At 44.5% G+C, this 27,520-nt stretch overlaps 1 protein-coding gene and 2 pseudogenes across 6 annotated transcripts in view; 1 reads left to right on the top strand and 2 right to left on the bottom strand.

The window, feature by feature from the left end:
* AUTS2 (activator of transcription and developmental regulator AUTS2) overlaps positions 1 to 27,520 on the bottom strand; it is a 1,103,469-nt gene that overhangs the window by 917,362 nt on the left and 158,587 nt on the right. The gene's annotated exons all lie outside the window — the stretch shown is intronic.
* Positions 11,028 to 12,522, top strand: LOC118518158 (actin-like protein 6B pseudogene; annotated as a pseudogene).
* LOC118518165 (U4 spliceosomal RNA) lies at positions 15,740 to 15,922 on the bottom strand (annotated as a pseudogene).

Genomic DNA, 27,520 nt, shown 5'->3' with positions numbered 1-27,520 from the left:
CCTAAGTTCCATTTCTGTTCTGTTTATTTTTAATCATTCGTTCTCATAGAACCCAGCAGTTAACCCTAACAATGTTAATTACCACCACTGGAATTGGCAAGTACATCCTTGCCAATCACCCCATTAACTGGCATATATTGTTTTATTAGGTACTTAACTTTATTCAGTCCAGAAATGTTTATTGATGACCTACCATGCCCCCACACCTATGCTTAGTGATCAGGAAACAGTGGTGAGCAAGAAGACTAGAATCCTTGCCCTGGTAAAGCAGACAATCTGGGGGGATAACAATAAGTAAGGACCAAAAATGAAGATAAAAGTTATTCTAGAGAAGTGGGGAGACCATCGAAGCATGCAGCAGGGATATCCATCCTAGTTTAGGAAGAGTGAAAGACGTGTCATTTATACATATTTATCTACAAGATAAGTAGGAATTGGCCAAGTAAAAAGGGGAAGGGATTGGAAGTACTCCAAAGAGATGAAACATAAACAAATGAGAAGGCTCCGAAAAAAAAGCACAGCTCTCCCGAAACAGTGGCTGGAGAGGTGGCCACGGACGCCCATTAGGTGGGCCTCCTGAATCACAATACCTGAATCAATTCACATCAAGAGCTTCTATGCCCCAAGGCCTGTGCTAGCTGCTGTGGGGGGAGCAGAGATGAATCAAACTCTGCCAGAATTCCTGACCTTTGGCACGTTCACTGCCAGAAAGACTGAAAGACTGTGAATTAAGGCCGGTGGGGAAGTGAGCATTAAAAAAAAAAAACCAAAGCAGAAAAAGCGTATGTGCAAGGGCAGCTGCACAATCTCACCCCAGTGGTGTGCTCCATGTTAGGGACACCTTCCCAAATCTAAGGGTAGGAGAAGACACCATGAGGAAGGGGGGCTTTGGAATTCTACGCCAGGGATAGATCTGGTGATCCCAGACAGAATTAAGGCTACTCATTCCCATCAGCTCTATTGCTCCCCTGGTGCTGCCCCTGCTGTTCTGACTCCTATTCATTCAGCCTTGGTCTAGCTGCTGAATCTCAATTATCACATTTTCTCAAATGGTCTTGCCAAGTAGAGCTTTGAGTAGGAGCTTTCCTAAAGCTGATCCAGGAACAGATAACCCTGACACTCCCAAGGTGACTGGGGCCACGCTGACCCGGAGTGAATAGATAGAAACAAATTTCCTGTTACATGTTTATCTGACTTACACTGATTTTATTTGACTGTTTCAGAGAGTACATGCCCAATAACCAGGGCACTGAAACGTCCGTTCGAACATAAGGTTACAGATACATAAGCTGTTAAAAACAATAACCTTTAAATGCATTTTGGCAAATGTCTAATCTTTCATTGTCTTTAGATCGTCAATAATATTTAGATTTCTAATGAGAAAAAAAAAAAAGACTGAGGCACAGTAGCAAATATTTGGAGTTACAAATAAAAAAACCACTTAGAAAATCTTCAAATTCTAAGAAATTCCATGTCTGATTATACAGCTGATGCCCCTCTGATGTAACTCACATGAAAACTGCCAGTCTGATTTTTCCAAGTGTTAACTGGATCTCAATTTAGTGGTGGCCCTTGAGCGATCTTTAACGTGTCAGTTAAGTCTCATGCTCACATACCTACTATTTGTAAGTACCCATAGTTCTCGAAACTGGGGGGGCCTCAGGGGCACCAGGAGAACGGACTGAAAATGCAGACTCCCAGGTCCCACAAGGACACATTCTCATTCAGTTGGTCTGGGTCGAGGTTCCAGAATTAGTATTTTTAACAAGTGCCCCAGGAAATTCTAAAGCTAGCAGTCTAAATTCTAAACCTGCCATGGTCTGGGATCAATAGTCTTCAAAACAAGTTCACACTCCAGGAAGGAATAAATTGATCCACTGGGGTACAGGGGGAAAAAATTAGATCATCTATTTTTACTTATTTCTCATATCATCCTTATGTAACTTATTATTTTTTAGACATATAAATAGCTTAATATATCTGTACAGTATGTAAAAACACTGGCACTGCATGATCACATTTTTCTTCTAAGAAGGAAAACATAAAAAAAAAAAAATCTGGAGGCCACAGGAGCACTTTTGCCCACAACTGCAACTGAATATTTCAGTATCCCAGGGGAAATGGAAGGGGGACATGGAAGGCATAGGGAACTAAAAGGAGAAAGGTATGACGACAGGGCAACACAAGGTTTAAAAAGCACCCTAGAGAGAAAGGCAAATCGTAAGGTGAAAAGAGCCCAAATTATGCCCTATGCTCCAGGAAAACAACTAGAACATCATCTGTCTCGTATGTACAACGAATGAAGGGGTGAACCCCACATTCTCTGACAGTCCCCTCGGTACTGACATGCCAGTTTTATGAAGCACTGATGAAGAGATGCCCCGTGTGCAGCAAAGATGGGTGGCACGTGCCATACCTCACAAATTTGAAATAGGGCGACAAAATCTAGAAAATGCCTATCATGCAGGCATTGAGCCCATCACTAGAATCATAAAACATTAGAGCTGCAATAGCTTCAGGGCCCCCACATCTCACAGATAGGGAAAATGGCTCCAAGTGAAGACTGGTTCTGACCAAAGAGCCCCAGGCAGCCGGTGGCAAAGCCAAGTCTCCTGCCAAGTCTCCTGATCCCCAGAGCACAGCCCTGCCACCAAACCAGTCTCCTTCCTTTCTAAAATAAAAATTCTTTTTAAGATGCCAGAGGCCTAGCTTTCTGAAGATAAAAAATAAGGTCCATTCATTGTTCTCAAATATGATTTATGTTTGTAACCTTTAGAAAGAGAAAAAAAAAATGTTCTGGGATTTGTTTTGCCTCCTTCTGTTTCTTTTTTTAAAATTTGAGGAGCTGGTGAAGACATAACCTTATAGCGTAGGAAAGAAAATTTAAGAGCTTCTTAAATAAGGAAGCCCAGGAGCGATCACACTGTGATTATCAGTGAGGCTGCCAGGAGCCCATTTGAGAGCTGAGGTCTTCTGGAACACCACAAATCCCCAGCTGCCTCAAAGTGCAGGCACTTCCTTTATCTCTGCAAGACTCTGGAGACAGGCAAGGTCAGTCTTCCTTCCTGCTTACGCTGCATATCTAAAACTCTCTCTAGAGTGAATTTAAAAGGGCAAAAAAGAAAAGTGAGAGCTTCCCATCTGTGCTGAGGGAACCCCTGCCTTCTTACCAGCCCAAGAATGCTGAGTGGGCACATGGTAGTCCACGGTCAGATTCGGGATTTGCACCTAATCTCTGCCAGAGAGCAGCTCCTTAGATCTATGGAGTCTAACCCCATCCCTTGCAGGAGGGGGTGAAGGTGGGGGTGTTGCTGAACTTGTAAGAAGTCCCTCGGATGATTCTCATGCATATGGCATTTTGAGAACCACTGATTTCCAGACAAGAAGGCAGGGGCACCTGGGCTCTGGGACATACTCCTCCCCATCTCCCACCTCCGCCCACCCCCCCATCCCTGGATCCCAGAATATCTTCCCTAAGAGGTTACATTCTGGAGGTGAAGTGCGAGAGCAGTAGCCCAAAACTCAAAACTTAGCGATTCCCTCATTCAAAGTGGAGAGAGGGAGTAAAATGAAATAATACGCCCTGCACTAGGCAATTTGTACATACGATTCCACTGCACACTGTCAAAAACCCTCCACCTTCAGATGCACTCTAATTAATTCAAAATTTCTAGGGCAATCTGGACTTGAGCTAGGCTAAAGCAAGTTTTATCTCAAACATATAGATTCTAATATCAGGCCAAATGAGAGCATATAGACATAATCACACCATCAAAGAGAGGGGAAAAAAATCAAATATACTATTAATGACTGATATTCCTAATTATACATGAAGGCCAATCTCCAAAAAACGTTCTGCCAGGCAACACTTCATTATCCTTGCTCAAGTCACCACTGTGTAACTATAAATAATGGAACTGCATTTCTTTCCAACTACCCTGCAAATCTGTCTGCACCATCCCCACAATTGTTCAATTTAGTGAGGTTTGGCCATAAATGTTTTTCTTCTTCCACATCACACCACAAAAATGTCCAATTCTGGGAGAGACTACAGGACTGTGCAGACTCTTCCCTATTTTCAACTTCTGGTCTACTCCATCCATCTTCAGTCAGGTTACATCTTTTTACTGCATTGTCTACGCTGCTGAAGAAGAGATGTGAACAGGAATAGAAAAACTTAAGGTGTCATACTCCGGAATCTGGAAAACATCCACAGCGGCTGTTCTCAGCCCACCCACAGGAACCTTGAATGTTAATGTCTGAAGGGCCCTCTCAAAGTACTGTTGGAACATTTATAGCTCCATAAACTTACTGTTTAATCAAGGTAACTCTGTGCATGAACCCAAGCTCCGCACAGTAATTAGGGGGAGAGAAGAACAGGCAGGCATGCTTCAAGAGCTAATTGGGTCCTGTTTACACTGAGCCACGTAAGAGCATGGAACAGAAAAACCTAGTTCTGTGTTCTGGCACTAGCCCCTCTGCCTCCTATGACCAGCAATGACACGTACGTAACAAGCTCCCCGTCTCATCAAGGATGGACGTGGAGACGGAGAGCACTAATTCACCAATATTTTTGGTTAAGCCAAGTAGAATCAACAAGACGGAATCGACAAGCGAAATCAGAAAAAATCTTCTGTCTTCAATTGCTCGTGTCTATTTCTGTTGCCACCACTCTCATTCATTTCCTTGTTACATTGTGCCTTGGGCCATTAAAATAGCCTCCTAACTGTTCTAATACTGCAAATTGTTTATTTTGCACAAAACTATAAAAATACCTTCCTGATGCACATCTTTCACTAAGACCAAAACCTGAGGGACTTCCGTCTACCGATCCTAAAATCTGGAATCAAGGCCCTCTGTGATCCGCCAAAACCTCCCTTTCCAACCTTTTTTCTCCCGATAAATTCTAAGATCACAAAACTGGAAGCTGATGGACCAAATTCATTTGTCACTATATTTTCTTTGTAATGATTAATAATACAAGGGTGACAGAATAGCAGCAGACAACTTAGAACTTCCAATGTCCAGGTCCTTCCTCAGCACATCACATACAGTAATCCCTTAATCATCACAACTCTGTGAGGTTGTTACTATTACCACCCCCGTTTTACAGAAGAAAGAAAATGAGATTAAGCAAGTGGAGGGGTCACTCTTTGAACTCAGGCAGATCGGCTCCAGAATCCGTACTCTCAACTACTATATTGCAGTATCTTTTCTAAAGGGATAGGTGAATGCCTGGGTGGATGAACAGGTATATGGATGGATGGATGGATGGATGGATGGATGGATGGATGGATGAATACAGTAATGGATGGGTAGGTACATGGGTGGTACTATTTTATGAACTACTTTAAGGTCTGTGTTTGTGAATACATAGCCTCCACACCAGTAATGAAGAAAATTAGCTCTCTCCTGAACTCTGCTGGTTTTTCTACCTGTAACAACAGACAGGAAACCCTGATACATGGACCGGGGCCACTGAGCTGCACCTGCCCGAAGCACTTTTCAAAAGAGTCCTGCATGACTGAGTGGCTTTACCTTTATTGTTACTAACAAAATAGTGACATTAAAAAAAAAAAAAAAAAAAAAACCACAGGCACCAAACATACAAATGAAAGGTACCTAATAAAGAAGAGAGGCTTCGAGGAAGAAAGAATAAATGAAGTATATGAACCGTGCATATTTATAGCACCTGCAAATTAACTTCCTGGAAACAGCAATACGCAGATAAAGCACCAGTTCTCAGTGGAATCAGGCACAAAATGGATGCAGCTGCAAGAGCACAGAAACATACACACTTGGACTTGCAAACATGTGCCCCCAGTACATCCAGCAATCCTCCCACCACGGAGTCACAGGGGTGCAACCAAAAGATAAGAAATATTGCCATGGTCTTGCCTAACATCAATACCTTCCTGCCACTCTGACCCTACCTTACCTTTGGTGTTCTTTTACAGCAGAAAACTGCCAAGAACAGATGCCAAGAGAACATGGCAAGCATGGCACAAGCATGGAAGATCTAAGGCAAAGAGCCTTGCGAAGGGAAGCATGCCTCCTGCTCTCTGCCCGGACTTACTAGCACCTTGGGAAAGTACAAGGTGCTCGGCGCCTCATTCCCCATCTTCTTATGAGGTGAGAAGGGGTTCTAAAGACAGTACAAAAACATGATGTCTCCCAATTCCATGGCACAATGTTTTAATCCAATCCTACCTAGTAAGGGTAACTTCCCTCCCCACTCGCCCCAGAGTCCTATACCCCACTGGGTAGCATTCTCCAACCAGAGCATTCACTTTACTGCCTCTAGGCCTCCGCTGATGCCCCCAAGGCCTTTCCTTCTCTGCCTACCCCCCTTCGCAATGACAGCCTAATTTGTCCTTCTGTATCAGTGGCTCTCACTCAGTCTTGGTCACACAGGAAATGCCTGTAGGGAGCTTTAAAAAGTGCGGGTGCCTATATCCAAACTCCAGAAATTCTGATCTGATTGCTAAGCGGTATGGCCTGGATATTAGGATTTTTAAAAAGTTCCCCCTATGTGGGGCGCCTGGGTGGCTCAGTTAAATGTTTGACTCCTGACTTCGGCTCAGGTCGTGATTTTGAGGTCCTGAGATGAAGCCCTGCATCAGGCTCTGCACTCAGCAGGGAGTCGGCTTGAGATTCTCCCTCTCTCTCTCTCTCTGCCCCTCCCCCCCACTCTCTCTCGCTGAGCTCTCTCTCAAATAAATAAAATCTGAAAAAAAAAAAAATCCCCCTATGCAATTCTAAAGCACAGGCAAGGAGGAGAGCCACCGCCCCGGACCATCTCCCCAAAGACGACATCTGCCTAACTAGAATGTAACTCTTTCTACCCTGACATTCCTGTGAACGCTCTTTGCTTTGACTTCACTTTTTGGAAGACCCTATCGTATGTGCCAGTTTACAGCTGAATGTGCCTGAGTACAACAGGCCTGACTACACCATTAGGACAACAGCCTCTTGGATGGAGGCTGGAAACTGTGTTTTTACTTATCTATGTCATTCCCCTTGGCACAACACTTTAGCCTCAGCAGCTACTCAATAAATGTTTGATGAATTTAATTGAATTGCTGTTTTTATCTGCTTTGCCAAAAACACGAATAGTGCTAGAATTCTCAATGAGTTTCCAGTGGAAATAGAAACTACTGAAGGTCCTGGAGAAGCCCAAGTTTACTGCTGGCGGTAGGCCACCTTTTCCCTAGCAGGCCTGAAGTGAAAACACCAGGTTTGGACCTTCCTCCTCTCTATCTGCTATCCATAAGGGTGGGTAAAGCTGCAAAGAAGCCCAGTCTTCCCTACATCCAGAGGAAATGGAATCAATCAAAGCAGGTATTTTTACCCAAGATACTGATGATGACGGGCATAACTAGGGGACTGAACAGCAGGTCCATGTTTCAACAGAGTAAATTTCAACATAATCCATCCAGTGGAACAGCCCTGCTTCTGAAACTCAGAGCCCTAAGGTGGTGATTCTCAGAATCTGTAAGAATCCGGGGCGGGGGGGGGGGGGGGGGCGGCAGGTGGTTGTTACAAAATATAGATTAAATATAGGTTCCTAGACCACAAATCCACCCACCCCACCTACTCACCCGGAGTACCACCAGATAGGGAGAGTTAAGGAAGCCTGGGAATATAGAGGTTCAGCAAGCTCCCCAGGTGATTTGAATGCTGGTAACTGACAGGCCACGCTTTTACCAACAAACGGTGGCCCAAAGCAGTTCGGGTAATCCAGTTACTTGGCCTAATAGATTCACAGTGTATCTTGGAGGAAAGCTTTGGGGAAGAAGGGATAATCTGTACTGTTTGCATCAATAGAAATTATCTGGGGGGTAGGAGACAGTATAGGGACAGTATCTCTCTAAAGCAGTGTCTACTGTGATGTTTAAAAATGGTAAAAAAAAAGTGCGTGGCTCATGGTAGATAATCAGTAAATAACTGACAACAATAATTATCCCCTTCACAACTTCCTTTTCTGATCATTTTATACCCAATGTTTCCTAGAAATCAAGTAGATGGAGAGATCATTAGTCTTAAACCATGCTCCCCTCTAACTTCATATTAAAGAAGAGCCCTGAGTCTACTCCCTACTCTTCATGCCCCAGGAATGCCTGCCAACTGCTACCACCTACACATTCCCCAACCTCCCACCCCAAAAAGGGCTCAGCCAAAATAAAGAAACAGCAGGTACATACCAGTTCTCAGGCAATGAATGGACCAGGCGCCTGTGGGAAACAAACCCACATCTTCCAGAAACTCTGGAAGCTACATCTTCCAGAAAATCTGCCTTAGGTAAGGTAAAGAGTCATACCTCTGCGACTACGCTGCTTGTTGAAGGACTGGAGAATTTCCCTGCCTATGTCAGTTAATTTCTAGAGAGAGAACCCGTAGTCACATCTAAGTATCTGGGAATTAAACCATGAAAAGACCCAAACATTTCTTTACCTTGGCAGCTCTTCTACAACCTCCCTTCTTGACTCTAGTCAATGAAGCAAACCAGCTCCTTCAAATTCAATACCATTCTCGTCACCTTCCCATTAAGAGAAAGCAATTCCCACATTTTAGCCATAAATTAGAAGCTTTCCATTTTGCAAACGTATGAAACGACGTGACCACACTCCACAAAGAGAGGCCAAATCTCCAACACCTAACTAAATACAGGGAGATGATTTGTGATACTTAAATATAATTACTGTGCTATATTCAGGTTTTTAATCTCATGTTTTTCAATTTCATTATGAAATTACAGCCCCAAACCTCTGGACACAATAGCAACATTGTCGCTGTAATCATTACCCATGTTACTCGGAGGGAACACACAGCTCTATTGGAGGTCACTCGCCAAGCACAGTAAGTGCAGGACTGCACAAAGGCATCTTGCTCCAGCTGATCCCATTCAGTCTAGAGAGCACAGAAAGATTTAGGAGTCTGAGCAGATGACAAGATGTCAGCAATTTAGGGCCATTATTTTTAAAAAGCATGCTCACGGCTGAGTTATATAAATTGAAAGATAGCATCAGAAACCATGAGGTCACCCTTCCATCTGAGTTAGCCCCAAGCAGATCTCTGCTGAACAGAATGGAAAAACTGGGGTGGGTTCAGATTCGTGGAGCCAAGGAGTCACCTGGACAGTTAGAATATAAGAATCCAAGCCCAGAGAGGGAATCACTGTGTTTTAGTTATGTGAGGATGGAACCCAGCTGGTGCTCAAGATGCAAGCAATCCCAGGTGAGACTCAGCAGCACACTGTGAAGAATTTAGGTTAGAAGCAAAAGGAAAGGTAAGTTTAGGGATATGGAAGCACCTTCACTAATGGACTTTACAGATGAAAGCATCATCTGGATCATGCAGTTCTAGAATGTTCTTAGTGGGACAAGTTGATACTATGCTCTAAGCAGCACTTAAATAGGACTGGTTATGTGCTGTTCTAAGCGCTTTATGAACAATCTCATTTAATCATTAAAACAGTCCTAAGAGTTGCACAAATAATCCAGGTATTGTAATTTTTCAGGTGAGCAAACTGAGGAGAAGAGGTTACAGCCTGCCCAAGGCCATAGAAACCAAGAAGTGGCTCTTAACCAGACTATTACCATATGGTTCCTACTATATGCTTTCACTATGATTCAGTTCAATTCTCATTCATATTCTCTCCCTTTCACTGACACATTACTATTATCCCACATAATGTGTATTCAAAGACGCATAATTTGGAGTGTGATAAAATCCAGATTACATAAAACAATGATTCTCTGATGTTTCAGCCCCTTGGGATATATTCAGTTCTTTTTCTTCAGTTCTTCAAAAATAAAATAATCTTATTAAACAAACCCACTGTCTAACTTACCAACTTTGCAAAGGGTCAGAGAGTTTGGATATTAAATCTAACAATGATGGGTGTTTTTAACTTCAAAAAAGAACCAGAGAATGCATAAACATCTCCTTGTCTCACTAGTGAGATAGCTGGCATTCTCCCAAGGCAACAGCCCATACAGGGCCAGAAAAAATTCTGAGCTCCAAGAGTGATCTTGATGTACCCTTACACACATAACCTATGGCTTTGAAAAAAGTTTACTCCCTCCCTCATCTGACTTCCTATATTCTCCAACAGCCATGACGAGCTTGGCTAAGGCTGATGATCCTAAGCTGCTTCCCAATAAAAACTCTGGTTATGGTTCAAACACTCTTTCAGGACAAGAAAGGTATAGTGGTCCCGGCATCAATACTGGTTTCAGTGTTCCTAAGGGAATGTTAATGGAAACTACATGGGCTTCCTTAAATCAACAGCATGGAATAAGAATTTTCTAGGAGGGGGGCGCCTGGGTGGCTCAGTTGGTTAAGCATCTGCCTTTGGCTCAGGTCATGATCCCAGAGTCCCAGGATTGAGCCCCGCATTGGGCTCCCTGCTCAGCGAAGAGTCTGCTTCTCCCTCTGCCCCTCACCTTGCTCATTCTCTCTCTCTCCCTCCCCCTCCCCCCCAAATAAATAAATAAAACCTTAAAAAAAAAGAGCATTCTAGGAGTAACTATACCTTTGAGAAATACAGCTGGGGGAATTAACATTAAAATGATCGAATGCTCTTGTTCTCTTAAGTAACCTTCACCATCAGTTTCACAGATATTGATGCCTGGGGCCCACATTCAGAGATTCTGATTTAATCAGTCTGGGACACAACCTGGGCTCAGATATTTCTGTAAGTGCTTCAAGTAATTCTAATATGCATCAAAGTTTGAAAACCACTGTTTTAATGGAAATTAGCCACCTGTTTTTCAGGTAAAAAGGTACATACATCACAGGAAAACTTGCAAAACTACACAGGCAAACTGGACATGCCTAGCTGCATGCACTCTGAGAAAATGGCCTTAAAGTTCTGGAACCCAAAAGAAAAGAACGTTCCAAAAAAGGAATGGCAAACCGTGTTGAATGCTGCAGAGGGATGAAGCAAGACTGGACTGGGAAGTGTGCATAAGATTAAGTAACGTGGAGGCCATTGGTGACTTTGTCAAGAGCACCTGGAGTGAATGCTTTGCTTGCAGTGGACTGAGGATGAGGTGGGGGCGCTGGTCTTTGATATTGGTTCCTTCTCTGTCCGTGCTGGGTACACTGGGGAGGACTGCCCCAAGGCTGACTTCCCCACCACGTGGGGCTGCTGGCCGCAGAGGAGGAGGGCGGGCTGGAGTTGGAGGGGGAGAAAGAGAAGAAAGGGAAGATCTTCCACATCGACACCGATGCCCTGCATGTGCCTCGGGATGGAGCGGAGGCCATGTTGCCCCTCAAGAATGGCATGATTGAGGACTGGGAATGCTTCCGTGCCATCCTGGATCACACCTACAGTAAACACGTCAAGTCCGAGCCCAACCTGCACCCAGTGCTCATGTCCGAGGCCCCGTGGAACACACAGGCCAAGCGGGAGATGCTGACAGAGCTGATGTTCAAGCAGTACAACATTCCCGCCTTCTTCTTAATGCAAGACGGCTGTGCTCACCGCCTTTGCAAACGGACGTTCCACGGGCCTGGTGCTAGACAGTGGGGCCACCTACACCACAGCCATCCCAGTACATGACGGCTACGTCCTGCAGCAAAGCACTGTCAAGTCACCCCTGGCAGGAGATTTCATCTCTATGCAGTGCAGGGAGCTCTTCCAGGAAATGGCCATTGACATCATCCCACCTTACATGACTGCAGCCAAGGAACCCGTACGGGAGGGCGCCCCTCCAAACTGGAAGAAGGAGAAGCTACCCCAGGTTTCCAAGTCCTGGCATAACTACATGTGCAATGAGGTGATTCAGGACTTCCAGGCCTCAGTGCTACAGGTCTCAGACTCTCCCTACGATGAGCAGGTGGCCGCGCAAATGCCCATAGTGCACTACGAAATGCCCAACGGCTACAAAACAGACTACGGGGCTGAGCGGCTCCGCATTCCTGAGGGCCTGTTTGACCCCTCCAATGTCAAGGGCCTGTCGGGGAACACCATGCTTGGTGTGGGCCACGTGGTGACCACCAGCATCGGCATGTGTGACATCGACATCCGCCCGGGCTTGTATGGCGGTGTCATTGTCACGGGGGGGAACACGCTGCTCCAGGGCTTCATGGACAGGCTCAATCGAGAGCTTTCCCAGAAGACCCCTGCCGCCCCTCTTTCCCCCCAGAGCATGCGGCTGAAGCTCATCGCCAGCAACAGCACATGGAGCACAAGTTCAGCCCCTGAACAGGGGACTCTATCTTGGCCTCACTGGGCACTTTCCAGCAGATGTGGATCTCCAAGCAGGAATATAAGGAAGGAGGGACGCAGTGCGTGGATCGGAAGTGCCCCTGAGGGTGCCCCCTCAACACCCACACGCCAGCCCGCCACGGTGGGGTAGGGAACGCCAAAAGGCGGGGCGGGGAGAGGGTTTCCCGGCTCGGCCTCCGCCAGCGCAGATCAAAGCCCCCACACCCATGCCCTCATCTCTCCCCCTCCCCTCTCATCCACTTAGACTGTGATGCTTCTGGGTTGAAAGGAGTAAAAATGTTTTAAGAAAAAAAAAAAAGATGCACCATTGGTGTGCATGGATTAGACACCAAGAAGTCACCCATACATAAAGCTCTGCATCTGCTTGAAAACCTTCGTTGATGACATTACATATTCATCCGTTTACTGCCCCTTGTCTAAAGACCTGCATAAACTTTTTATAATTCGGTTTTTAGGAAAGGGTTTTCATCTTCTTAGAAACCTGGTATGTTTCCTGTTCTTGAAAAATAAAAATCAAGTGCCCTACCCTGTTTTTTTTTTTTTTTTTTAAGATTTTATTTATTTGACAGAGACAGCAAGAGAGGGAACACAAGCAGGGGGAGTGGGAGAGGGAGAAGCAGGCTTCCCGCTGAGCAGGGAGCCCAATGTGGGGCTCGATCCCAGGACCCTGGGATCATGACCTGAGCTGAAGGTAGATGCTTAACGACTGAGCCACCCAGGCGCCCCCCCCTTTTCCTTTATGAGCCCGCATGCTAGGTGTTAAGAGCTGAACCAAACAGCTAATTAGAATATTTGTTCCCTAGTTGTATTTCTTTTTTTAAAGGAGCACAGTATGAAAGTTTCTTTTTTTGAAACTTGCTTCAAGGCCACTGTGGGAACAGACAAAAGCAGAAATTATGAATAATGGCCAAGTCCATGATGGCTGACTTTGGGGAATCTCTTGGGTGTCTTCCCTCTTAGTTCCTCAGACTTTCCACTTCACTTGGATGTTTCTGTTCTTGAAGAGTTGCACAAAACCAGGTATCCTACAAGCTAAGTTATACTCAACACCAGAAGAACGCAACTGGAAGGACTTTAGAAACCAAATAATCGTTTCTTACTTTGTTTCCCTGTATTTGGGATTTAATGCAGGAAGTTGCCTTAGGTTGAAGTCTGCTCAGACCTCACCAACTCCACGTCAAATCTCCAACATAGTGGAGCCACCCTTCCCCTAAAGCCTCTAGGTTTTGTTTTCCCCAACCTGCTACTCTTGGCAAAGTAACTTCCACCTTCTTCCTTTGCACCCTCTTCCATATGGCTGGAATTAATGAGCCTGCAAGCTGGGGGCAATGTCTCTCCACAGCTGTCTTTTCAAGCAATTATTTAGAGACAGAGGAGGAAGTCATTAACAATCCTGGGAGTCAGCCAGAGACAGCTCTGCCACACAAAACACTCAGATAGGGCCCTGGGCCAAAAGGTCACGTTTTATTGGGGGGTTGGTTTGGGGCGGGGTGGGGTAACAAAATAGACAGGGAGGAAGATAAGGAAGAGGGCAGCAGGTTTTCACTATACTTTTCTGCCATCTTGGGCAAGAGCAATTTCTTCTGTGCAAAAAAGAAAAAGTGTAGCTGAACCAATCAGGAATTCATTCAAGACTGACTACAGGCAAGAAGGAAGGCATGCCAGGGAAAATAATGCCTCTCTAAAAAGTCTGTCCTTTAAGGCCAAAATAGCTGCCTAAAACAGTGGTGAAAGTGCCGCCTCTTTCCCAGGAGGCTGGGGATGTGGGTAAGACTGGTGACAAATGTTAAAACGGTAGTTACTATACTAAATGTTACTGAGTCTATGTAAAAGTATGCCTGACTAATGAAAACCAAAACATTTTATGCAAGGTGGTGGACTCCTTTTGCTATGTCTACCCACTCACCACACCAGAACTGGTCTCAGCAACACCAAATTCTCCTGAATGCTCTAGAGACAGCCTGCTCTACTTCCAGTGAGTTTCTCCTCTTGGATAAAACTAGGCTATCTTTCTGTGAAAAGGAAAGAGCTTCTAGATTTTCCTTGTTTGTTAAAAAAGAAAACTAGGCTCATCTTTCTTTTCCCTTCTCCAGAAACAGACCACACAGAGATGTTTTGAGAAACCAGTCAACTTCGGCCTGGTAATCTGATTTTTAAAAACAATGTTCAGGGGAAAGACAGTGTCTCTGTGGACGCCAATCTTATAAAATCATCAGAAATGGAAAGTCCTGTGAAAAACTTAATTGTCATGTCCTGGATCAAATGTGGAAAGCCAGAAGGAGAAAAAGTTCCAATTTTACTCTGACTCTAAGCAGTGTTATAATCTTAGTTTCCCTGTCAAAGGATACCAACACTCATCTTGTAGGTTTATGTTTTTTAAACTTTTTTTTTTTTTTAATTTTTTTAGAGAGAGCATGAGCTAACACAAGCAAGTGTGAGTGGGGCAGAGGGAGAGGGAGCGAGAATCTTAGCAGGCTCCACACCCAACATGGAGCCCGATGCAGGTCGAGCCCACAACCCTGAGACCATGACCTGAGCTGAAATCAATAGCCAGACACCCAACTGTGCCACCCAGGTGCCCCACACACTTGTTTTTCGAACTTTTTAAACCATAACACAATAAAAACACATTATCATCAGGATCTGGTACATACACACATATATCGGAAACAAATATGTTTGGAAACAATACACACTCTTACTAAGTGTGATATACTCTGATATCACCTATTTGATTCCACTTTTTAAAAAAATGCTGTCACCCACTAATTGGTTAAGAAATGCTGTTTTAAAAACCACTGTGAGAGGGTGTCTTGTGGAACAGATGTAATTAAATGGCATCCAAGAGCAAAGAGCCCCGCCTTCAGGAGGCTAAGACAACTGAGGGGTCTCTTTTCATACAATACTGTCCTTTCAGAGGAAATGACAGAAAATTTAACTCCTGCTCATCAGGGTAGTCCAGAGACTACACCACACCATTCCATCCTCTGAAAGTGAAAAGCAACTGCACTGGGTTATGTCGTCAACCAACCGCTGAGTTACGTCTCCCGCTGTTGGCACTCTGCTCTTGAGAACAGATTCTTTGTTCAGGGACTGCTTATCCTTCACTTCATTTCAGATCCCCAAAAGTTACTTATTACCACTTAAAACAAAACAAAAATAACAACAGCAAACCCTGCTGAACATCTATTTGGACTAAGAAGGAGCCTCGCAATCACATGGAACAATTTCATGAAAAGTACACCCTAAAAATCTCAGACTGTCTTAACACAATCTATACTATAAGCAACTAAATGATGAATTTTAATCCAGCTAACAAAGGCTGCATGTCCAGGGATAAAAAGGGAAGATGTGTCCTCAAAATACCCTCAAAACTGTAGAGAAAACAAATCATTTAAGTTTCTGTGCATGGTAGGGGGTGCCTGGCTGGCTCAGTCACTTAGTTGATGACTCTTAATCTTAGGGTGGTGAGTTCAAGACCCACACTGGGTATAGAGCCCACTTTAAAAAAATTAATAAAAATCATAATTTATCGGGCACCTGGCTGGCTCAGTTGGCAGAGCATGCAACTCGTGAGTTGGAGCCCCACGTTGGGTGCAGAGATTTTAGGGAAAAGTTTTCAATTAGCAATAATTGCACCTCGGATAAACCTCATTGGCTACGATACTGCCACTGAGCAAAGCTGGGTGTAGAGATTATAAATAAATAAACTTTAAAAAAAAAGTTTCCATGCATGCTAATATCCCATAACTTTAACAACTGAAGTGTTTAAAATATTTTAGGTAATAAAAACTCTATTTTTTAATGGCCATTTATTTATTTTATGGTCATTTTTAAGAAGGCCTTCCACGACCACACTTACTGAAATAGCGCCTGATGCCATTTTCTTCCGCGTTTTTTTTTTCTTTCATACCATTTATCACCACCACCATTATAAACTTGTCTTCACCACCACCCCTCAGGAGAATTTAAGTATCACGACAGCAAAGACATTTTATGTTTGTTTACCACTGCATCCTTAGTACCTAGAATAGTACCTAGCACACAGTAGAAACACAACAGATAGTTGTGAAATTAATTAGTGAATTAAAAGAGTAGAATGTTGACTCCAATGCCAACAAGCCACATGCCTCCTCCCTCCACCTCCTCCATGGTCAGGAGAGAATCACAGGAAGACAAGCAAGCTCTGTTTTCTGAAGGCATCAGCTGTTCATCATGCCACTGTCTTCCAGTATCTGTTCCTTTTTTCCTTTCCATTTACAAGTAACAACTCCCCAGGTCCCCTTGGCATTATTCTGGGTCAACCAGCTGCTCATTTCCTCTTAATGAAATGAGATATGTGGAATCAAAACATGTCTCGCTGATGCCACCCCTTCAGAGCCTGTCTAAGGCTGGAAGCCCTTCAGCCAAGCCCCTCACACCCCAAAATAAAAAGAGCACCAAACTCCAAGTAGGCAAAGGCAAGGCAAACCAAAACTCTCTGAACCAAGATGCTCCCGCATAACTGAAGACAGCTTCATCCACCCCCCTCTCCTCCTCATCACAGAGATAGCTGGACCTTGAGAAAGAGAGCGTCTCTTCTGACTGGTTACTCCAAGTTGTGAGAGGAAAGAACATGCCCTGATTTTTAGACTTTTCCAACTGGCAGCTGAGGACCGACTTCTCATTAGCACTTCAATCACCCATCTGAGTCTCTCCAAGGGCCACATAATCTTTTGTACAATAGCCTGACCAAGCTGGCAGGGGAAATTTTCCTGGAATCGAGGCTCTCCTTCTTTCCAACCTTGTGTGGCTGGCACCTGATGCCATTTTTGGGTGGTTCAGTGCCTACTCACACTGGAAAACATGCTCAAGTGTCTGGGGGTAGTAGTTAAAGGTGGGAGGGGGCTGTCAGAGCAGGATAATAAAAGCAAATCACCTGGTAAAACAGAAGATGAATGCATAAATCCAGGCAGAGAACTTGAAGTAGAAATGCATTACCGACTAAAGAAATCATTTCAAATGACTTATACTACAAATTGGCTTTAAGAGACATCTCGGTGTGCACATGTATTCCCCGCTGAATGGTGATACCTATTCAAATGATCAAAAACAGTCCGTTCTTAAATTCAGGATAAATCCCAGACCTCAGAAACAGTAAAGGAAAAAAAAAAAAAAAAGGGGTTCAAAAGCAGAAAGGCAGTCAATGTTACTCTCAGGACCAATCTCTCTGATATGCCTCAAGCTTGCTAAGAGCATTTTTATGCCACAGGCATGCTACTTTCTTGCCCTCATTTTATTTCACAGGAAGTCCTTCCCTAACAGCCATGGAATATCCGAGAAAAGAAAAGAAGGGGAGGGCAAAGGATTCAGCTATCTCCCCTGCTTGGAAAAGACTCAAGAGCCGGGAAAGATGCCGCAAAAATCAGTGTGGGCACAACAAGCAGCGGCAGCCAACAAAACTGAATCCCAGTGAGAAATCTGCCGCTCCGTAACTGGAGAACAAGCGTCTACTTCAGTGACCAGTGTCCAGCTCAGTACAAACCATGTGGTTACAAGGACCAGAGCAGAGGCCCCTCCTGCCATCACCGCAGGTCTGGTCCCTCCTGAACAGACTTTTGGCAGTCCCAGTGTAAAATCATTCCTCCCTCTACCGCGAATGCTCTAATCTCCAGAGGATGACCTGCCTCACACACAGATTCTTAATGAGGCGCAGGAGAGAGCCACCAGAACAGTGGTGCTTCAAGTCACAGCAGGTCTGGAGATGTCAACCAGGATAAGTGAAGCAAAAAAAAGATGAGCAGCACCCTCTTGAGAGGGTCAAAGGGATTACGCAGCACACGTGGCAGGGCTGGGCATACAAGGGAGCACCTCAGCATGTGGACTGTGGATTTGCATATGGGTAAGAGCTAACGCCCAGGGCAGGGGACACAACTTTAAGCCAAAGCTGATACACAAACAAATCCACGTAACTGGACTCTTAGTACTGAGCTAAATATTTAGAATCCATTTAAATAATTCTTAGAGAATCAACAAGGCCTTTCAGAAAAGGGAATTACTCTTGTGAGGCACAAGACAGCTAAATTATAGCTGCCTGAATCAACTGCCCAAAGTCAAGGCAACGTAACACATTGCTCCTTCCCAACAGAGGATGCTCTCTAAAAGTTAGAGTTGGTTGTAATATAAGGTAGATTTCTTCTTTTCTTTTCTTTTTTTTTTTTTTTGCGGGGGGGGAGGAACCTCCCTCCCCCATACTCCCCTTTTTCTTCAATGGCAGATTTCCCTCCCTGATTAGCTTTTCCTAAAATTAAGGGGGAAATTATCTTTCACTCCCCAGGGTACATACTAGCCAGGGAGCCTGGGAACCTGCTGAGGGAAAGGTCTCTGGGATTGTTTACAAGGCAAATAATTGAAAACTGACTGTAGCTACAAATAAAGTCCCTCTTCTTCTCGTAGGAATCCTGCAAAAACCATCCAGATTGGAAGATACCCCTCAGGTCAAGGTTCTAAAACCCGGCCCCCCCATCAGACGTACCCGACCTGACAGAGATAGCAGCCACGAGCCGGTATTTCTAACAAACTCCCCAGGTTATTCTGAAGGCCTGGAAACACTGAGTTAATCTCTCTGCCTCCACTTACAAACGGAGAATTAACAAGTCTTTCCACTCGAAAGCCCAAGTACAGTGTCCAGCTACAGGCCTTCATGCCAGGGTTTGTAACCTGAGAATGACTGACCCAAAGGCACTTGGTCCAGCAGTCACACACGGCTGACCAGAGAAAGGCAGCCAACTCTCAGCTCATAAGCAGCTCCCTCTCCACAGCTTGGTGTGTGGCCTTTGAAACAAGTGGGAAGGGAAGGAGAGAAAAACAAACAAATAAAAACCAGTCACTGCAGTCTACACTGAGGTTAGATTACAAGTAATGTGGCGAAGTGCTTCAAAGAGACTGGAAATCCTCTGATAGAGATGCCTGTCAATTCGTGCAGTATAATCAGCTAGTAAAACGTTAAACAAACAAGTATTCTAGCTCTTTGCCAACAGGCCCCCATGGGCGGGGCAGAAGAAGAGCCTTCTGCTTAGGAGAGCCGGTCTCCAGTGTGAAGCCAAGGCCAAGTTGTGATTCACAGCACCCACCGTCTCCAGGTGTTACTGCTGGTGCCTCCAGCCAGCGCACAGCCGCTACCCAGAGCCCACGGCTAGTGCTGTTTGTGGTCCTCACTGGCCCCCGTACCCACACAGGCCCCCGCTCCACAAAGAGGCACTGTTGTTCCTCCTAAAGCCGGTGGTGGTAGGCAGATTTATTACCACTAGAAGGAATTTGTTTTAATGTTATTTTTCATTTCAAGAAATAAAAATAAATAAAACCATTTCTCAACTCTCAGTGTAATTCTTAGAAAATACCGTAACAACGGATAACCTTTTATTGGGCTATGAAGACAAAGTCTTGAATTCAAGGAAAGAGAAGTGTACTTTCATTAAGGACTAATATGACAGAAAAGGCTAAACTGGGGAAGACTCAAGATCCAGAGTCTGGTCCCAGCTTCACTGCTGTGAAATTAAACTGGTTATGTAATTCTGCTAGATCCCTTCAGGTTCCCCTTTGGGAACATGGGAAATAGGAGAGGGAGTAGGAGGAAATGATCAAGTTTTTTTTGACTTTACAAATGTAATTCTAATTATTTAATTTATAGCTTTGTGGGTAGCTCTTTAAATTGTGGTTGCAAACAGTATCTAAGTTCAACCTGACTAAAATCCTATCAACCCCAATTAAAAGGAAAGGAGAGAGTATCCGCGGTTGTTTTGGTCTGGTTTGTTGCTTGTTTTCAAAAGGATTCAGGAAAGGCGATGAGGTGAGAGTGGAAATCATGACAGCTACTAATGATCTCATTTAACTCAAGCAAGGACACTCAGCAATGACCATTTGTTCCTAGATTCTGCTTTTGTGCATTTACCACTAAACCCTGATGCAAACCTTCCTTTCGGGCTCCTGTGTGTAGCTACATCCACTTACAGCTCTATACATGACAGCAGGCAGGCACACAGTGACCAGCCACCTGTGAAATTAGCAGCAAACGGTCTGATCAGGTTTCTTTACCGCCCTCCTCCTTTTTGCCCTGAGCCAAAAATCCAGACGAAGCAGTTAGACCAGAGTTGTATCATGCTTCCTAAGGACCTGTGGATGGACAGTAACCCCTATCACCAACACAGACATTTCACTGTACATCATTCCAGTGGGCTTTAAAAGATAGAGGTCAAAATTTTAACAAGCACCAACTCTCTAATATTACTTTTATAACTCTGAGCCCTATGAAATCTATTACAACAAAGGCTCCAGTAGTTCTAAGAAATTAAGCACAGGCCTATTCTTACAGTGCAAGTTATTTTATAATCAATTAAGCTTAATAAAATTAAAAATAAAATTTAACACTGACATCTAAAATTTGATGTGGCTAAATACCAGTTAGGACTGAAAATGAAAGACCTCTTTAGATCTCAGGTAGCTATGACTAGTACCTATTAAGACAATGAATTTCCAGCTATATTTGTTCCATTTATGTTCCTTTATTTCGAACATAACAGATTTCTTGCCCGAGTGGGGAACTACAGGGCAGTTTTTCGTAAAGCTCCTGGGGAATAAGCTCTTGCTGTCCTTGCTAATACACAAGTGCATGATATCAAAGACCACCTTGTTGATTCAGTCAAAAAACATGGATTAACGGAGCAGATGCTATGTGTCAGGCTCACTGATAGACAGGGGGTGGAGGTGGGGGGGTGTCCATGAGGAACAGAATAATGTCCCTAAAATTGTACTAGCATTCACATACATTGAATACTGACAACTATGTGCAGGACTTTATACATGAATAAACAGGCTTAGAGGGATGAAATGTAAAAATGGTAATCATTTCTCAAAGTTCAGCTTCTCGTTAGCCCACAACCCCTGGCCACACCTCACTCCAACTACACACACATACAAGCCTGTTTGAATATGAACAGATTTCTAACTACATCAGGAAGGTGGGGGGTCAGCGAAGGCTTATCGTGGATGGTGGTGATGAGTGCCTCAGTCCTATGCACTGCCCCTTGCTGAGTGGTAAACCATTCCCGTCCCTGTGAAGAGCTCACAAACTCATCAGCCTGTCCCAAGAACAGCTAGAAAACAGGCTGAACTTGCTGACAGCATTACCTTTATAAGAATGCAAATCATCCCTTTCTCTTCCCTTATCATTCTTTAAGATCACGCTAAATCATTCCTGTGGTCTCTCCACACCCCTACAGCCCAGGGTAACATCATCTGCTTCTCAATCCTAAAGTTCTACATCCCCAACATGTATTGAACCAGTGAGTCTCAAGCCTGACTGCGTATCACAACCATCTGGGGAGCTTTAAAAAAAGCCTAGGTCATATTCCACAGAGATTCTGATTTAACTGGTCTAGAGTGGGGCCCTGGCATGGGTACTAGCACAGAGGCAAGGATGAAAACCATGGCATCAGACCAGTGTTTCCCCAGTGCAGTTTCCAAACCAGCAGCATCAGCATCATCTAGGTACTTGTTAGAAATGCCAATTCTCAGGACCCAGAACAAATGAATCCTAAACTCTGGGGATGGGGTCCTGTGATCTGTACTTTTAACAAGCCCTGAAGGTTTTTCTGAGGCACACTAATGTTTGAGAACCACTATGTCAGACCATCTAAGAATCCTAAATAATTACTTTACTGTTAAAGTTAACTTTTTTTAAAAGATTTTATTTATTTGAGAGCGAGACAGAAGGAGAGAGAGAGCATGAGCAGGAAGGAGAGGGAGAAGCAGGCTCCCCTCAAGCAGGGAGCCCGATGTGGGTTGTATCCAAGGACCCTGGGATCATGACCTGAGCCGAAGGCAGATGCTTAACGGACTGAGCCATCCAGGCACCCATGTTACAGTTAAGTTTAAAGTCATTTTACCTCTTGCCTTCCCAGTTAGATGACAAGATTCTCAGTGGCAGAAACTCTATTTTTTATTTATTTCTACGTATCTTTGCAGTCAGTACTGTGCCTTACACAAGTCGGAGCTTCATTAATATTTATTGGGTTATCATGACCAAGGCTCCATATGGAACACAACCCACACCCTCCATGGAGAAAGGGGAGAGCCCTGGATGAACTGCCATGAATGATCGGTCTGCAGAAATCCGCTGAAGTGCAAATACCCTCCCACCCCACATTGGTCAGCTCTCTCAAACCACCCAAACATCCTCTTCCTTTCATTGAGTGTCACAAAGGGGAGGTTTAGAAGGAATCACCCTGAAGTGGAAAGTTTTCTTCAACATCTACTTTTTAAAAGAAAACAAAAATCATTTGAAAGCAATTTTATATTCAACAAAATTCAACCCTTATTGATCACCTATCAAACCCAAAGCACTGTGCTGGAAATCACTACGGATACAAATATGTCTTAGGCATCAAGCCTCAAATGCCTCAGAGTAAAACAGCAGTGTCTACAGAGCTCTATTCTAAGACCTAGCTTTTCAGGGAAAACATTATGTTATTGTCTACATAAAAGGAAAAATGTTCATAGGAACTGCTCGAGAAATGTTAGCTGCTTCTACCAGGACCTGGGAGCAACATCTTCAATCAAACCAAAGTATTTTCTTGAACTATAAAGTGTACAAATATCCTTTAGAAAGACACTTAGGTAATACAATTTGAAATAAACACAACTATTCCAATACGTGACTATCAGCACCACATACGCACATACCACAACACAACCAGAAAACCTGGGAGTGTTTGGGACTAGAAACCCCTGAGTGACCAATCAGAAAACGGCATGGGGCGGGAAGAAGATCTTCCACTTATTAAAATGTTCACACACTGGCTCACTTACGGTCACACAGCTGGGGTCACCAAAAATGCCCACAAAGCTACACTAAGACATGCACCTCTAAAATTCCCTTAGAGACCATGCCTTTATTATTCCTCCAAACACGCTGAGTTGTTTTAACCACACAAGGGTGAGTAAGTGCAGGGGGTGCGAGGGAGAGGTTATGATGGTTACTGAAACCACCACTTTCCCAGTTTATTTTTGGCCTCAGCTGAGAGAAGCTTCATCATGAATGGGGATGGGGGCCCACTCCTGAGGAAGTGGTCCGCCTCAGTCCCAGGAAGGATTAATGGTCAGTTAACTCCTATTTTCTTCCAGAGGCCAAACAACAGAGATGCTGGGAAAGGCCGTGTACACCACACATGATGAGAACAGAGCACTCTGGGGAATGGTACTACGGCCACGGGCCTCTCAAAGGAAAGGCAGGACAAGACACAAGTGTGCCATCGTGTTCCTTCTATCTCAGCGCTCTCGGGGCTGCCTAAGGAAACAGAGTGACTCCTTGTTACTAACTCCCTGGTCTACTGAGCGAGCGAGCAAGTCAGACCTTTACCCAGGAACGGTGCCACAGATGCAGCATTCACGGCTTCCGTTTTCTTAAGAACCAGAGGATGAAATCTGAAAACACTCTGAAAAGTTCCCTGATAGCCCCACCTTCTCTGCCGTACCCAAACCTTCCGTGAATACCTCCAGTGACGTAAAACTGACTTACACTTTGGAAAGTCTTGTCAGAATGCTCTTCCAGAAACAGGGCCATGATGCATTTCTCTTCTCTTTCTTATTACTAGTCCTGGTTCTACACAAGGAAAGAAGAAACTGACAAGTCCCTCTTAGAAACCACAATCCACATAGGGGCGCCTGGGTGGCTCAGTCGTTAAGCGTCTGCCTTCGGCTCAGGTCATGATCCCAGCGTCCTGGGATCGAGCCCCGCATCGGGCTCCCTGCTCCGCGGGAAGCCTGCTTCTCCCTCTGCCACTCCCCCTGCTTGTGTTCCCTCTCTCGCTGTGTCTCTCTCTGTCAAATAAATAAATAAAATCTTTAAAAAAGAAAAAAAAAAAAAAAGAAACCACAATCCACATAAATATTTGGAGAGCACTACTGTGCACACATTTTTCAAGTGTTATCCCTCCTAATGCAGACTGAAGATTGCCAATGCGTATTTTTTTCCCCCACAAATAATTCCCTTACCAAAACATCAACACGATTAGAAGCTGTAACAGTGTCTGACCTCCTCTGACACTAGTCATCTGATGACCGTAACCATGACACATACAAAAACATGCAATGGAAACAAAGACCAGCTAAGTAAGCACTGAGTACTTAAAAAGACTGGAGACTAGGAGAGTGACCCCAGGAAGGACCAGATTCAGCTCTGGCTAGAACAGGGGAATCCCACAATGAATTCAGGGGGAGAGAGAGAGAGACAGAGAGAGTGACAGAGTATGTCCTATGAAGGGCCAATCTCTGGCATCTATTATTTAAAAGCAGAGAAACCAGACACGGGGTATTTCCAAGGGTGCAGGACCAAAGCAGAAAAGCTATCAGGAATAACATATTGACACCCAGTCACGGCTTGCTTTAAATCTGGTACCAGATTCGAAAAAGGACTTTCCTTCTAGCATCCAGGGAGTGTTGGCAGCTCACCTGGCCCAGGCAGGAGACACAAGCAGCCAACCTCCTGATGAGGTTTCTGCTAGTTCTGCTCCAGGACAAAAGACCCAGCTGCTCTGGGATGAAAGCATTCCCGAAGACGACTCCCTCCCCAACTCACATCTAGCCTTAGCCACTGTGCTATACTCATCAAGGTGTACCAGTCAGACCAAACTGCTGTCAAGGGGACAGTAAGGAGTGTAAGGAGGCCTGACTCACCCAGGGGTTGGAAGTAGCCCATCAGTAGGAGACAGCCCATGGGTTCCCTGGCAGGATTAAAAAACCCAGCCTAAAAGCCAACATGTAGCCACTAGGTTAAAGTGAAGCCAAAGGGAGAGGCCAAAAGCTGTAATACTGGGTTAGGAACCATTTCCCAGCATCTGTTTAGAGCAGGATGGTGGGACAGAGAGCACCACCCCCAGGGAGGTACTGATGAGAACCACGACCTTCAAGGCAGCAGCACCTTGCACAAGCCAATGTGGACTCCATCCTGCATTAGCCAACAAGAAGATAATGCCCTCAGAGGATGGGAGAGGAAGGTGTGGCCCAAGTATGAGATAAACTAAAAACACACCACCGTGCAGTTTTTTTTTTTTTAGGTCCCAGGATCACAATGTAGACTTCTCAGGATACCATGTAATATTCTTTACAACATTACCCAACAAAAACATACAAAAAATTATCTCCATGTGGGGATAAGACACTTAATGGTTTCTAATTATGTATTCTGTTTATTCTGCAAGTACTTATCTGGTAATTTATAATTTACCAGAACAAGTTTCTATTTGCACAGATTTCTAACAGATTTATATTCTGAAGAATTCACAACTAGCCTAGATTACTCCAGAGAGATCAGGAGCTCCCGAGAGCCACCAGCCACATCAGAATCAACAGGGGCATTAATTAAAAAATATATGTATTGGACTTTGTCTTAGATCTACTGAACCAGGCAGAATCTCTAGGGGTGAAGACTGGCCCCGTGCACTATTATAAATCAACCTTACTGAAGTGTAATTTACCGGCTCTAAATATACACTTTGATGAGTCTAACAAATGTGTACATGACAAGATATGTAATATTTCCATCATCCCCCAAAGTCCCCTCGTGTTGAGCCCATAGATTTTTGCTGACATTTCTCATTTTTAAAATTTGTTTCAAAATATTAACAATAATTGCTTGATGGAAGTATTTTTAGGATGGTGGCTTTAAAATTCTTGTCAGAATTGCAACATCTGATTCATTTCAGCGTTGGTGTCTGCTATTGGCTGTTCTCAGCCATGCTGTAATTTTCTTGGTTCTTAGGATTTTTTATAAGGACATCTTTAGTTAGCAGGCAGTGTCCCTGTTGAAATGTTTCTGTAGATTGTATATAGATTCTGCTTCCTCCTGGGCCTGCCAACATGAGCCTGGCAAGAGTAGAGCACTGAGTCACCTCGCCGGCTTGCAGGTGGCAGGGTGGAAGTTGGCCCACTGACACCTTCCCAGGAAAAACAGGGCACTGCCTCATTACCTCCACAACGGAGGGTGTGAGATCAGATGCCCCTAAGCCTCACTGTCACCAGGGAAGGGGAGGCAGAGGGCTGACTCAGGGTGCTTCGGGAGGGGGCAGGAGGGGAATGAAAGCTCCCCCTAAGGGTGGACCCGACTGACACCCGTGGCCCTGCCCCCAAGCACTGCCTAGTTCCATGCAGAGGGGACTGGAAGATCAGCGCCCTGCTCGGCTGTGCAGACACCACACCCCAGGGGAACTGAAGTGCAGTCTGCTTCCAAGGGGCAAGGTGGAAGCTCAACTTTCTGCTTGGCCCGGCTGAAGCAGCGGCGGTGGAAGGTGAGAGTTCTTCCCTCGGTACCTGGCTGCAGTTAGGGAGGGTGTTGCCAAAAGGGCTTTCTGTTGTTAGCCCACCTTTTTCCCAGGCCTCTGGCTAGGGGCAAACAGGCTTTACTCTCAGAGCTTTTGTGATCTGTGCCTGCTGGTGATTCCGGGTTGGGAGGTTCCTGTGGCACCCTGTCTGAGATACATGGGAGTCTGTACTCAAACCCCAGGGACCCACCTGCCCTGCTGTTCCTCAAGTCCTCAGGTCCTAGGCAGCCTGCCCTCTTCTTTCTACCTTTCAGAGACTTCATGTGCTTCTTTGTTGTATTATGTCCAAGGTTTTCAGTTTAAGGGGGAGGACGCAGGAGGAATGCGGCTACTCTATCTGGACAGAACTGGAAATCGCTAAGCTGTTAGTCTAAAACGCCCTCTGAATGATTTTGATGCACCAACAGACTCAGGAACTGTTACACTATTCTAGAGCACCAGAGAAAAATCAGACCAAGTCAGGGCTCAATCAAGTAACTCCCCAATGACAGCTAATACCTACTAAATGCTTGCTATGTACCAGGTACCTTAATAAACACTTTATTTGCATTTGCTCATTTAATCCTTATAATAACTTTTATGTGGGCATTATTTTCATCATCATTTTCCGTATAAAGGAAGAGATGCTCTGAGTTTCAGTAAATAGTCCAAGGCCACACATCTCATACAGTGGAGCCAGGATTCAAAACCAGACTGCTTGGCTCTTGGAGACCACATTCTTACATACTCTATTCTCTCACACAATGCAAGGCTTATAAAGTCTACCTTTATGCGTGCATTTTTAAAATTTATTCAAATACGCTAAAGCATTATCCTACAGTAATAAATGAAGTCAAGGAACACAGAAATCAAAAAGATTTGCCTTGCGCTATAAATTCAGAAATTCATTGACATCCTCTCTCATTTGAGTGGTGTAAATCATTAAGTC

The sequence above is a fragment of the Halichoerus grypus genome, chromosome 6, assembly GCF_964656455.1.
Source record: "Halichoerus grypus chromosome 6, mHalGry1.hap1.1, whole genome shotgun sequence".
NCBI classification, from domain to species: domain Eukaryota; kingdom Metazoa; phylum Chordata; class Mammalia; order Carnivora; family Phocidae; genus Halichoerus; species Halichoerus grypus.
This window is presented reverse-complemented; position numbering and strand designations above follow the sequence as displayed.